At 39.7% G+C, this 14,725-nt stretch overlaps 1 non-coding gene across 1 annotated transcript; it reads right to left on the bottom strand.

The window, feature by feature from the left end:
• Positions 1-11,229: 11,229 nt before the first annotated feature.
• On the bottom strand, positions 11,230-11,337 carry LOC112849082 (U6 spliceosomal RNA). The gene has a single exon (XR_003222527.2). It is a non-coding gene; the product is annotated as a U6 spliceosomal RNA (small nuclear RNA).
• Between the last annotated feature and the right edge of the window lie 3,388 nt (positions 11,338-14,725).

The following is a 14,725-nucleotide window of genomic DNA, read 5'->3' as shown; positions in this document are numbered from 1 at the left end:
TTGTTGAATAAAGAATGAATAAATATCATTAAATAAATATCAGTAAATATCTGTGGATGATATAGATGAGGATTTATATTAATAATATTACCTGGAATATTCCCTGGAACAAGGTATAAGTAACCTAGGTAAATAAACTATAAATAGTATTAGAAGAATGTCTATGGAGATGAGACTACATTGGTGTAACTCCTGCTCTGGGAACCCATCCCTTAGAATGGGTGTGCCTACTTCTGTTTCTTTTCCTCCCAAAGAAACTGGAGCCGAACTTCGGAGATGGCTTTGCACATGAAATGGGAGTACAAGAGTGTGAACATGTGGCTGTGGGGTTTTTGTTAATGTAGTCATTTCCTTCCAAACACTTGAAAAATATTTTTCTTTTGTATTTTCCATCCTATTGCCATTGCCTCTGTGCTTTCTCCTCATTTTACATTTAAATTCTGTAAACTGTCCAGTTAATGTGGACATGCATAATAAGTGGGCCCAGATCTTATTCTAAATGGAAGCCAGAACCAGCGTCCAGACACTAGGAAAGCATAATTATCCCAAGAACAGAGTTAGGTTTTCTGGAAGGGCTTTTATCAGTGTGTGTGGAGCCCCAGATGAATGTTTCAGCATTAGACAAGGAAAAAGATTTATGAAATACATATGTCCTCTTTCCTGGGGAGGAAAAAAAACCTCTTTTGCAAAAAGACTTAGGGTGTGAGTCCCTTCTGACCCTTAAGGGAAAGAAAGAAAATTATATCAAATCTATGCATGCTAAAATAATATTCACTCAAAATAGGGAATGATTGATTTTTTCCATATGTTCTTATCCTATTTCAATTTAAATTAATTTTGCAGGAGTCATTAACCATCTCTGCAAAATATGCTGGGTTTGCTTCTGATGCTGGCTTTGGCACACCTGCAGCCAGTGCGTGTCTTTATGGTTAATGTGTAGGAACCAAAATTAATTTCAGTGAAACAGCCAAATGGTCCTCCGGAGTCCTTGCTCATATGTCTGGTTAGTATTCACCGGGGGCAGAAAACAGCCTGACAAGGGTGATAGAAATGTTTCAAAGGATCTTTTCTAAGTTCTCTCACTATCTTTTTTTTTTATTTGCAGGTGCAAAAATTCCATTTGTAATTCTTTAATTCCAAGGGCAATGGGTGTCTTGGGGTCTCAGAATTCAGGACAAGTGGCCAGCTGGGACACGATATTATGTTTGCAAGTCATGGCAGGTGCAGAAGGAGGGCAAGCAGTTAAGAGTTTGGCCCACTCGCCTCTTTTTCTCTTTTTGTGCTTCCTTTTACTCTTTTAGGCGGGTGTACAATTACACGAGCTGAATTCGTTATCTCCCAAAGCTGTGCTGTTGTACATCCAGGAAAAGGACTTGATTACTCAACCCATGTTTCCAGGAGCCTTATTTGGGTTCTTTTGTGCAGCAGAAGCAAAAGTGCTGAGTGCACCCTCTATTTGTTTTGCGATTTGCCTGCTGGGCACATTACTTGCTATCACTCTGGTTTCAATAGATGGTCTTTCCACTGAGGTTTTAGCATGTCTATATTTAGAAAACAATAAAAGATGTATAAGATGGAAAAATTAGAGGAGAGCAAAAGTGCACGGAGGAGGAGCGAGAAGGGCAAGAGCTAGTCACAGATCCTTTTCAATGATAAGAGATGCCCCTGGCACCCAGGCTTGATTTCTTTCTTGCATTGCCAAGTATTTCACTGTACAATGCGGAGTTATTAAGTGCGGAGATGAGGAATGGAACAATAGCCAAAGAAAACATGGATCCACTACTCCATGGCGTCCTCAGAGTTAGCTTTGCCAGGGCATACGACAGAAACGGTGTGAGAATACAGGGGCCGATGCGCCAGCTACAAATGGTATGTCTGTGTGCTATGATAACCACGTATATAATCTCCCCTTTTGTGCCTTTGTCAGCACATGAGCTTCTGAGGAGGCCAATGACTTCCTTCCCCACCAGGAGTAGTTTGTATGGTTCTTCTGCAAGCTGTGGCGAGAAACTTCAGTTTGGGGATTCCAGAGATGAATGTAACCAGAATATGCTCTGGTTTGTCTCCCTGGAGTCTGATGCTTTGATAAGATTAATGGGCAAAATACTTGGAGATTAAAACAAGAAGGAGAAGAAGAAGAAAAGAGGAAAGATAAACAAAGCAAGGAAGAAATGACATTGAGATGAGCTATTGCCTTGACTGTAGCTATAAAAACCTCATTGTTCATTATATCAGATAATAATAGATTTATTTGGTTGTCTGTGGGCTTGATATATGTTTGCCTATTTTTACATGGCCTCTTTAATGCTATATGGAATATTGTACACATTTACTTATTTATGTATATATTTACTTACTGACTTTATACTATACCCAGCATTGGGTCATACCCAGTTGGGCACTTAACAAATAGATATAGGAGTTGCCATAGCCTCTAACTTACATTAACAGTAGGATACGCATAGACATTTTCTTTGGTGTTGAAAATAAAATGAAAGAAAGAGAAGACAGTTGGTAAAGCACCCAGCTCTTGATTTTCACTCAGGTCATGATCTCATGGTTTGTGAGTTTAAGCCCCGCATCAGGCTCTGTGCTGACAGCATGGAGCCTGCTTGGGACTCTCTCTCTCTCTCTCTCTCTCTCTCTGACCCTCCCCTGCTATCGTGCTTGCACTCTCTCTCTCAAAAGAAATAAATAGTTTAAAAAAGAGTAGAAAAAAGTTATTTGGCCAAAACATATATATAAGAGCTGTGTATAACCTTAAGATGTTTAATTGAATACACATCTCTTCCTTGACAAGTTCAAGGCCCACGACTATTTAAAATGATATGATTGGGACACCTGGCTGGCTCAGTAAGTAGAGCATGGGACTCTTGATCTTAGGGTTGTGAGTTCAAGCCCCACGCTGGGTGTAGAGATTACTTAAAATCTTGAGAAAAAATAATGTTATGATTAAGAGGAAAAAACAATCGCATGATGAAGTAGCTACTGTCGGGTTGCAGCTGCCTGGTTGGACATCACCACAAGACTTAGCCCTATCTGAAAACATCAGATTCTGGTATAATCAAAAGTAACCCTAAAATTGCCACCCATCTACTGGGGAACATCACTTTCTTCCAACATTAGGATGCCTGTTGGTGTTTTAGGCAGAAAGTCTTGGATGTACCTCTAGGCCAGGCTCCCTGGATTTTCCTGGGGAAAGGAAGTGGACCACAACCTGCCCCTGCCTTATGGCCTCTCTGTGGAATGGCCAACAGGAAATACTGCTAGGAAACCGGACCCTTGAGTCCTAGTGCTGGCCCAGCCACCCTTGTGAGCTGGAAGCAAATTAACTTCATCTCCCATAACCGCAGTTCCTCATGGGTGTGAAAAGATGTACTACTTTCTCTGGATGATTCAAAAGACCATTTTCCGGGGTAGCAGGCAATGTTATGGAAAGAGCGGAAAGCTTTGGAGTCATCCAACCTCAACATTTCCTCAACAGATATTTATTTAGCATCTACTCTATGCCACGTACTATTCTAGGCAGTAGAGAGGCACTTGGTGTGGAGGGGATCACTATTAGTCTGTCATTGGCAAATCATTTAGCTCATCTCAGCTTATTTTTTCCAGCTATAAAGTGGGAATTATCATAATTCAAGATCTGTTAGCATTTGACACAATGGTATGTAAATCACTTATTATACAGTAGGGGTTCAATTAACGCTATGTAAATAATATTATATAACATGTGGGAAAATGCTTTTATGCTTGCATAATGCTATCCAGATATGTGAATTAGTTTTTCATCTCTTCTCTGTACCGTATGGCTTTAAAGCCACAGACCATCACAAAATTATACCATAGAGTTCATAACTTCCCTTTATTTCTTTAAAAGGGACTTCATTTATTAAAGAAATGCTTTTTGAGTACCTACTATGTATTAAATACCAGGCTGGCGCTAGGGATATAGAAATAAATGAGACTCTCCAGGCCTTACTTAGGATCATAACAATAAATACTTGGATTTCAGCAGGGTTCTTGCTTTGGAGGGCTTATTCTTCTAGAGTTTATGTTGGCTCTTTACTGTTTAGAAAAAAGAAAACAGCCCTTGGCAAGTGAGTTAAGCTAAAGTTTTACTAGAGAGACTGAAAGCTCTTTCTATAAGACCCCTGGCAATTTCACTCTATTCAAGATGAAACAGACAATAGAGGACATGTTTCCTGTAGCTGCCCCAGCGGTAAATGGTCCATCTATCAATATCCTTTACAACAAGAGAAAATCGATCAAATTATTTACTGTAGCCAGCCATGTGGCCAGTGTTGTTACAGATATTTCAGAGGATATAAATAAAAGAGGATATTGAGGGGATAGAGATCAGTGTAAGATGTGACACCAGCCCTGGAGGCAAGAGGTGGAATCATTTGTTAATTTACTCATTCACTCATTCAAGAAAAATCTGTTTAGTAATCATGGCCTTGAAGGAATTGCACTGAGTCCTGGGTCTACAAATGAGAGAACCAACAAAGCAGAAGAATATTTACTGAACATCTATTACGTACCAGACACGATCTATCACTTTACCTACATCATCTCAATTTATTCTCTCATCAACCCTAAAAATTAAGTTGTAATCTTTGACCTCAAAGAGTTAGCTGGGGTATGACAGGACAGAAAACAACCATACACAGTGTGAGAAGCAATGTCAGGAAGGAACAGGCCCAGGGCTGGTAAGCTCAGTACAGGGGGGAATAGTTTAGGTGTCCTGAAAGAGTGGGTGCAGAGGTGACGGCATTCTAGTTTTAAAGCAGAAATCAAAGACGTCAAAGAGATACTACTGAGCAGGCAGGGATACAGACAACAGACAGACAGACAGGGGTTGATAGCATGGACTATAAGTGCTGCAGAAGCTAGGGAAACTCCAGGCTCTCAGAGCACCGAGTTAGCCCTCCCTTCCTATGGGTTCACCTAGAGTTGTTGCCTCAACTGAGAAAATTGATTTCCCTGAGAGAATGATGCTGGGACACAGATTTCTAGCCCAATTCATGGTGCACATGGGGCCTTTTTTGTAATTCATGCTCCATTTTGTGAAGGAAGTAGGTCTCTTCTGCTCTGTGCTCTGTTTTAGAGTCAGGAACTGATCTTTGCGCCGATGCCATGCTGGATCGTGATTTATTTTATGTTGACGACACTTAGAAATAAGAAATGGGAAGCAAACTGATCTTCTCTATGTCCCACTCTTTGGTTTTGATGGATAAAATGGCCTTCTTTAAGCTTTTCTTCTTTTAGTTGGAAGGTATTATAAGACACAAGTTAAATGCTGAAGTGTGGAGCCAGGTAGACCTAAGTTCAAATCCTATTATCTGCCCCTTATTAGCCGGGTGATGTTGGACATGGAATCTCTTCCACTTTGGATCACAAGATCGAATCAAACTCTGAGAAGTGGAGATACAGTTCTAAATTTGGAGCCCACCAAAGAAAAATTCAAAGAGAGCTCCTTTATCCTTCTATGAATAAATAGGTGCAACTCAGTGGCCACACCTGCAGCATTAAAGCCATCGAGAAAGAGAAAAAGCAGCCAGAGGCTGGTCTCTAACTAGTTTGCTCTAAATACCTGATCCTCAAGAAAATTGTTAGGGTTTTTTGCAATAAGTAGTGTCTTCGGGTCCTGCTGAGTCTTGGAGGGCTGTGATTATATTCAGAAAATAGTCTTTATTGAAATAACTGAACGAGTAAATAGGTAGGAGGCTAGAACTTTTAACCTGCAATAATAATAATAATAATAATAATAATAATAACAGATTAATCTGAGGGTGCTTACTATACACCGGGCATTGTGTTAAGCACTTTATTATGAGTTAACTAATTTAGTCTTACAATTACCCTATATGTAGGTGCTATCTTTCATATCTATTTTAAGGTAAGGAAATTGAGGCACAGAAAGGGACAGTGGCTTGCCTGCCTGGCAGAACCAGGATTTACATTCATAGATGGGCTTCAAGGCCCATGTAATGAACCACTCTCCAGCCCTATAAGCCAACTTCTTTAAAAATAATTATAATAATAACATTGTATGTGTTCTAATTATAAAAGTAAGTCATGGTAGAAAATTTTGAGAACAGAGGAGTAAAGAAGCCAAAATTATTCATATTTTTATCACCCAGGGATAAGGTTTATTAATATTTGGGTCTATTTCCTTTAAGAAATTAAATTACATATATAATACTCATTTCAAATAGCATAATGCTGCATATAAATTTTTAAATTTAATGTTAAAATTTGAGCATCTTCCCATGTTACTAAATGTTCTTAGGAACATAGATGCCTGCAAATATTCCAATTATCTGGAGGTATCATGATTTACTTTTAAAATCTCATACCACTGGACCGTTAGGTTGTTTCCAATGTTCCTGGGACTTCTCTGAGACTTCTCTGTTGGTTTGTTAAGGATTCCTTAGCCTCACATTTTCAAGAGCTGCCTGGGCTATTGGATGAGCAGCTTATCTTCCAATGAAGGGAATGTGCTCACATACTTCTCCCAGGTAAGAACGTCCTTGAACCATTGAAAACAGGTGAGAATTGAGAGCATCCAAATTCTCAATAAGAGTCCAGAATTTCATTCAATTAAAAAAACACTCTGTGTAATTTCTTCCTAGTTTTGGAAATAAAACATATATCTTTTGAAGAAAGTAGAATGTGCACATGAGTAAACAAGGAAGAAAAGATCTAAAATCTCACCACTCGGTTTGATGAATATTTCTCTTTCTGCACTATACACTATCTTGTAACCTGCTTATTTTATTAAGTAGCATATTACATTTTTCATAATGTATACATATATGAAGTCATCACGATGTACACTTTAAATATCTTACAATTTGATTTGTGAATAATACCTCAATAAAGCTGGAAAAAACAAACAGCTACCAAATAGTAACTGCTTTCTTCTCAAACCTCGTCCAACCCAGAGGGCTGATCCCTACAGAAAATCACTTTTTTTTTTTTTTTTAATTTTTTTTTCAACGTTTATTTATTTTTGGGACAGAGAGAGACAGAGCATGAACGGGGGAGGGGCAGAGAGAGAGGGAGACACAGAATCAGAAACAGGCTCCAGGCTCCGAGCCATCAGCCCAGAGCCCGACGCGGGGCTCGAACTCACGGACCGCGAGATCGTGACCTGGCTGAAGTCGGACGCTTAACCGACTGCGCCACCCAGGCACCCCAGAAAATCACTTTTTAACTCATTTATTTTTATATAAATTTGAAGCCTTTTTTTTCTCCTTCTTCATTTTGCCAAACCTACCATGAAGCAGTACTTTTAGAGTGCTCTACTTTTAGAGTGGGGCCCCTACCATCAAGGAGTCAGCCTTCTGCTTGCGGAAGTAAGACCCACATTCTCGGAAAACAGACAAAAAGATAAGGCTATAAAAAAGTGATCTAAAGTGGTGCTTCCAATGAGGACATATGTGGGAATAAGGAAAATACAGATCATTTTACAAATCCAGACCCTCTCTCTATCTTTTTGAGAAAGAGAGGGCACAAGTGAGCAAGGGGCAGAGAGAGAAAGAATCCCAGGAGGGGCAGAGGGAGAGAGAGAGAGAGAGAAAAGTGGGGCTCACCCCAAATGAGACTTGAGCTTACCCCAAATGGGACTCATGCTCACCCCTAGTGGGGCTCCTGCTCACCCCAAGCAGGGCTCGAGCTTATCCAATATGGGTCTCAAACTCACAAACTGTGAGATCACGACCTGAGCCAAAGTCAGATGCTTAACAACTGAGCCACCCAGGCACCCTTCCTCTATCCTATCTTTAACCCAGAATATTGTGTCCAATTTTCCCCTCCATCTTTCCATTGCCTCAAGTTGCTTGAAAAAGAGTGTAGTTAGCTGTGCCATGTACAATCCCCCTGACCAAATGTCTGCCTCTAGTTTTTTAAAGAGATATTTCTACCTCCCTTTCTTAATTTATTCAAGAAAGAAAGAAAGAAAGAAAGAGCGTTTGTACTAGAAATTAAGCCTATGTTTAGTTTTTAAATGAGTTGAAATCAATGAAGAAAGGACTCTGAGCTGCCCCAGTTTTCCCACACAGACTTTATTAAAAGGGAGAACACTTTATTTTTTATTTATTAAAAGAGACTTTATTCCCAGAGGAACTGTGAGCCTAGGGATCACTAAGGGTATGAAGTGGTAAAAAGATCATATGAAATGTAGTCATCTTACTTTGTGATAAAACTCATGCTGAAAGAGCTTAGAAATGGCTTTTTTGGTAAGCTGACAGAATAAGCAAGCAGATTTATTTAAAATTCCTATATCTCTTGCTATTTCATAGCTTCAGGTCATTCCCATAGCATCACTCTGAACTCACTTTTATTGTAATTATTTACCATAACCTGTTATGTTTACTTTAAATAATCAATTATATTTTAAAGAGATGTTTAAAAAGAACAGCCGGAAACAGTCTTTTATATCCTCCCATAGAGTTACCATTACTGGTGGTCTTGTTTCCTTTGTGCAATCCTGATTTTCAACTGGTATAATTTTCCTTCTTCCTGAATGTCCTTTAGCATTTCTTGTAGTACAGATCCACTGGTGCAAATCTTTTCAGCTTTTGTATACCTGAAGAAATCTTTATTTGTCCTTTCACTTTGAAAGTTGTTTTCAGTGGGTATAAAATTCTAGGATGACAGGGTTTTTTTGTTTGCTTTTTGGTCGTTTTTTGTTTTCTTTCAGTACTTTTTTTTATAAATTTATTTATTTTGAGAGAGAAAGAGAGGGTGCATGTGCATGCAAGGGAGGGAAGGGCAGAGAGAGAGGAAGAGAGAGAGAATCCCAAGCAGGCTCCATGCTGTCAGCACAGAGCCTGACTCAGGGCTCGATTTCACAAACTGTGAGATCATGACCTGAGCCAAAATCAAAAGTCCTATGCTTAATGGACTGAGCCACCCAGGAGCCCCCTGTCAGTACTTTAAACATGTTGCTTCATTGTCTTCTTGTTTGCATTTTTTCAGACAAGAACTTTACTGGTTTACTGTCATTCTTATCTTTGTTTTTCTGGCAGTTTCTAAGATTTTTCTCTTTTTGCTGGTTTTGAACAAGTTGATTCAGATGTGTACTTTGGTGTACTTCTCTCTTGTTTCTTACACTTGGGTTTGTTGAGCTTCTTAGATCTATGGGTTTAGGATTTTCATTAAATTTGGAAAGTTTTCAGCCATTATTTCTTCAAAATGTCTTGTATTCCCATCTCTTTTTCTCTGTCTCTTTTTTTTAAGTTTATTTATTTACTTTGAGAGAGAGAGAGAGAGAGGAGAGCACAAGTGGGGGAGGGGCAGATAAAGAGGAAGAAAGAGAACCCCAAGCAGGATCCGTGCTGTCAGCACAGAGCCCAATGTGGGGCTGGATCTCATGAACCGTGAAATCATGACCTGAGTCAAAATCAAGAGTCAGACACTTAACCAACTGAGCCACCCAGGCGCCCCACCCATCTCTTTCTTCTGTTATTGCCTGAATTGTCCCTTCAAAATTCATATGAAGCTCTAACTCCGATGTGACTGTATTTGGAAATAGGGCATTTAGGAAGATAATTAAGGTTAAGTGATGTCATAAGGGTGAGGCCATAGCATGTGTCCTTGTAGGAAGAGGAAGAGACACCAGAGATCAATCTCTCTCCACATGCATGCACAGAGGAAAGTCCAAGTGAGGACACAGTAAGAAGGCAGCTGTCTACAAGCCAAAAAAAGATCTCACTAGAAACCAACCCTGAAGGCACCATGCTCTTAGACTTCCTGCCTCCAGAGCTGTGAGAAAATAAGTTTCTGTGGTTTAAGCCCCCAATCTATGGTATTTTGTTATAACTATAGAAGACTAATATAATAGTATAAAAAGTTCTCATATTAACCATGGCACTCACTCCCACCTGACATCCAGTTTCCCCTATTATAAACATCTTACATCAGTATGGTATTTTTGTTATAATTAATGAACCAATATTGATACAATATTGATATATTATTATCAGCTAAAGTTTATTCAGATTCCTTTAACCTTCCCATAATATACTTTTTTTTCAGGATTCTCCTAGTATATCAAATTAAATTTATTTGTTATGTCTCCTTAGGCTCCTCTTGGCTGACAGTTTTTAGAATTTCCTTGTTTTGGATGACCTTTGAGGTTTTCAGAGACACTGGTTAAGTTATAACAGGATGCTCCTTTATTAGATTTCCTGACTTTTTAAATGATTAGATTAGGATTTTGAGTTTGGCCATACAAATACCAATACCCTTGGGGCGCCTGGGTGGTGCAGTCGGTTAGGCGTCCGACTTCAGCCAGGTCACGATCTCACGGTCCGTGAGTTCGAGCCCCGCGTCGGGCTCTGGGCTGATGGCTCAGAGCCTGGAGCCTGTTTCCGATTCTGTGTCTCCCTCTCTCTCTGCCCCTCGCCCGTTCATGCTCTGTCTCTCTCGGACCCAAAAATAAATAAACGTTGAAAAAAAAATTAAAAAACAAACAAACAAACAACAAAAAAAAAAACAAATACCAATACCCTTATGAGCATTCTTCTTGATGACCAGTGTAGCACAAGATTTGTCCACTCAGGGTCCACTCAGGGTGCTGGGAACATACATTATTCCAGGCCCTGTGTGAAGTCTGATGATTGTGTGCTCCTTTCCAGTGGGTCTTTTCCCTTATTTGGGTACATTCTTCATTCACATGTCCAGTTAGTTCTTGCCTGAAGACTAAAAAGGAACCACAGTTTTCTGAAGCCCTTGCTCTCTCTCTCTCTGTGCAGCTCTCTCTTCTCTGGCCCTACCCTGTGAATTCTGTATACCTTGGTTCCTCCAAATCCACAACCCTGGCTACTCAACTCAGGGAGATTTCTGGGCTCTGTTTGGGATTTTCCTCCCTGTGCTATAGCCTGGAAACTCTGTAGGCATTAAACTAGCTATCGTAGGGCTCACCTCATCTATTTCTTTTCTCTGAGGGATTATTGTCCTAGGTTTTGAGTGTCCGGTATCTAAAAACCATTGCTTCACATTTTGACTTGTTTCTTAATTTTATTTTAGAGAGAAAAAGCGGGGGGGCAGGGGAAGGGGCAGAGGGAGGAGGGAGAGAGAGAAAGAATTCCAAGCAGACTCCATGCTCAGCATGGAACCTGACATAGGACTGACTCCCATGACCCCAGGATCATGACCTGAGCCAAAACCAAGAGTCGGATGCTCAACTGACTGAGCCACGCAGGTGCCCCTTAATTTTTCTTTTTAATGGAATGCTTCGTGAATTTGGGTGTCATCCCTGCAAATGCGGCCATGCTAATCTTCTCTGTATCATTCCAATTTTTGTGTATGTGCTGCTGAAGCAAACACTTGCTTCTCAATTTTAAGTGGAGAGTAAATCCAGTTTCCCAGTATTATGGCCACACACTGAAGTCAGAATTACATTTTTGTTTTATCATAGTAAAATATGCATATCATAAAACTTACATTTAACTGTTTCAAGTGTACAGTTCAGTGGCATTAAGTAAATCTACATTGTTGTGCCACCATCACCATCATCCTCCTCCACAACTTTTCCATCATCCCAAACTGAAATCCAGTACCCATCAAACAGTAACTCCCATTTCCCCTTCTCCTCAGTCCTTGAAAACTACTGTTCTGCTCTCTGTCTCCATGAATTTGACTATTCTAGGTACCTCATGTATGTAGAATCATATATGTATCCTATTGTGCCTGACTTATTTCACTTAGCGTCATAGCCTCAAGCCTCATCCGTGTTGTAGCACGTGTCAGAATATCTGTCTTCTTGAAGGCTGAATAATATTCCATTGTAGGTATATGTCACATTTTGATTATCCCTTCACCTATCAATGGACATTTAAATGTTTCCACCTTTTGTCTATGATTAGTGCTGCTCTGAATATTGGTATATGTTATGGACTAAATTGTGTCTCCATAAAATTCATGTTAAAGCTCTGGCCTGCATTATGGTTATATTTAGAGATAGAGCCTTTAGCGAGATAATTAAAGTTAAATGACATCATAAGTGTGGGACCCTAATCTGATACGACTGACGTCCTTAAGAGAAGAGCAAAGACACCAGAGATTGATTTGTCTGCATGCACAGGGAAGAGGCTAGGTGAGGACACAAGAAGGCAGCTGTCTACAAGCTAGGAAGACAGACCTCATCAGAAACACACCCTGATACCACATTGGTCTTGGACTTCTCCAAAACTGTGAGAAAATAAATTTATGTTGTGTAAGGCACCCAGTCTGTGGTATTTTTTATGGCAGTTTGAACTAATACTGTATAAAGATATCTGTTCGAGTCCCTGCTTTCAGTTCCAGAAGTGGAACTTCTTTGAATTTTTTGAGGAACTTCTCTACTGTTTTCTGCTGTGCATAATTACTTGTTAATCATCTATTTCTCTGCCAGAAAGTAAGATCTGGGAAGGCAGATTAAATATCTTGTAAACCTTGTACGTAGAACTTTGTAAATGCTCAATAAATATATGTTAACTTCATGAGTGAACACATGAGTTTTTGCAGCTGAAAATTAATTATTAGTAGTAATAACTATTAGAGGCAGCGTTATATTGCAGAAAAAGCACGAAACTAGAATTTTAGTCATGCCTTGGCTACCAACTTACTTGTGACCTTGGATAAAGTATTAAATCTCTTGGGGCCTCAGTGTCCTCATCTGAAGATGAAAGAGTTGTATTGAATGATTTCAAGGTCCTTTCAGCACTCATATGTCTTGGTTCTCTGGTTCTCAGTGCTGGGATACCTAGTGTCACTAGCTGTGCCTCCTTGCAAATACTGCTGCTTGCTAAGTTGCCTGCTGTTAGGGCTTAGGCAAAGCAGGGAACCAGGTTAAGGTCCCTGGTGAGCTGAACTGGGTTGGCTGTTTCCCAGAATTACCAATGGTTGAGAACACACCAAAGATTAGGTCGTTAAAAGCAATACCAGTCACCAAAACTAAAAGTCAGGTACAAAGGCCTGTAGTAGGAGCCAACCATACCAGGAAGAGGTCAGGAAACGGGCTGCAAAGCTAGACTGCACAGCTGAATGGTGGTTGGCTTCATGACGGTGGCTATGGATAGTGCTGGGTCTCCAGCGTTCTGTGACAGGATTCTTTGTGTCTCTGTCTTTCAGGATTTTAATTAGGGTGTTAATTGCTACTTTTTCTACCACTTAGGCTAGAGACGAATGGAAATAAAAACTTCAAAAAGAACTAGGCCTTGGGGCACCTGTGTGGCTCAGTTGGTTAAATGTCCAACTCTTGATTTCGGCTCAGATCATAATCTCACGGTTCATGAGTTCACGCCCTGAGTCAGTCTCTGTGCTGACAGCAAGGAATCTCTGTCTCTGTCTCCCTCTCTCTCTGCTCCTCCCCCACATATGCATGTTTTTTCTCTCTCTCTCTCTCTCTTTCAAAAATAAATAAATTAACACTAAAAAAAGAACTAGACCATAATTTCTCTATGAAATATTTAAAAAATTAAATGTAAAATGCATTTAAGTTAGGGTAAAATGTAAACATTGGTGAATTTAAATAAAGAGTATTTAGGAGTTCCTTGTATTTTTTCTTTCAGCTTTTCTGTAAGTTTGAAATTATGTAAAACTTAAAAGCTACCAAGAAAAAGAGAAAAAATGTATTTTAAGGAGATTAAGAGAAAACCCAGAAGAGGACACACAGGAGCTTGCCTACCTAAGTGTCCTTTATCTCCCTCCCTTCCTAGAGTATAGTCTACTTTTCCTGTAAGCATTAGAGCTGCCATAATTTAAATCCATCCCCACGGTGGGGAATATTTACTTCAGTCTGGAAGCATTTTATATGGGAATTTACCTACAGCTCCTTTAGAACTGATTTTGTATGCATAGATGAACTGCTTCAAGGGCAAAGCATCCAAATCATCTTTTTATAGAGGTCTTTCGACATTGTTCCTAAGTCTACATCAAAGTATCAGTGTGTTAATATATAGAACTCTAATTTGACATTAGAAATTCAAGAAGCCACAATTTTATTTATTTATTTTGAGAGAGAGAGAGTGCAAGCATGAGTGTGGAGGGGTGGGTGTCAGAGAGAGGAAGAGGGAGAATCCCAAGTAGGCTCCACATTGTCAGCATGGAGCCCAGTGCAGGGCTCAAACCCACAAACCTTGAGATCATGACCTGACCTGAAACCAAGTCAAATGCTTAACCAAGTAGTCACCCAGGCGCCCCAAGTAGCTGCAATTTTAGGTTTACCAACTTATCAGAAATCCTCTGGTTTTTGGCTAACCTACATCATTCTTTTGGAAGAAAGTATTTCTAAAACATAAATCTGATAAAGCTCTTATATCCAAAAGAACTCTTAAACCTCAGTACCAAGGAGATAACCTGATTTATTTTTTAAGACAAAAGATTTGAGGGGCGCCTGGGTGGCTCAGCTGGTTGAGCTTCTGACTCTTGGTTCCAGCTCAGGTCATGATCTCATAATTTGTGAGATTGAGCCCCACGTCAGGCTCTGTGCTGATGCTCTGAGCTGTACCCTACTCCCTCTCTCTGAAAATAAATAAATAGATATTATTAAAAAATACATAAAATAAAGGCAAAAGATTTGAGGACATGTCACCAAAGAAGAACATAGCAAGTGCATAAAAAGATGTTTAATATCATTAGTCATTAGGGAAGTGCAAATTAAAATGGCAATAAAATACCACTACACAGGCAGTAAAATGGCTAAAATTCAAAAACACTGACAATACCAAGTGTT

Source organism: Puma concolor, chromosome C1 (genome assembly GCF_028749965.1).
Source record: "Puma concolor isolate L17-30 chromosome C1, mPumCon1.1.hap2, whole genome shotgun sequence".
NCBI classification, from domain to species: Eukaryota; Metazoa; Chordata; class Mammalia; order Carnivora; family Felidae; genus Puma; species Puma concolor.
Note: the sequence above shows the minus strand (reverse complement) of the source record. Positions and strands in the feature narration are given on the sequence as shown.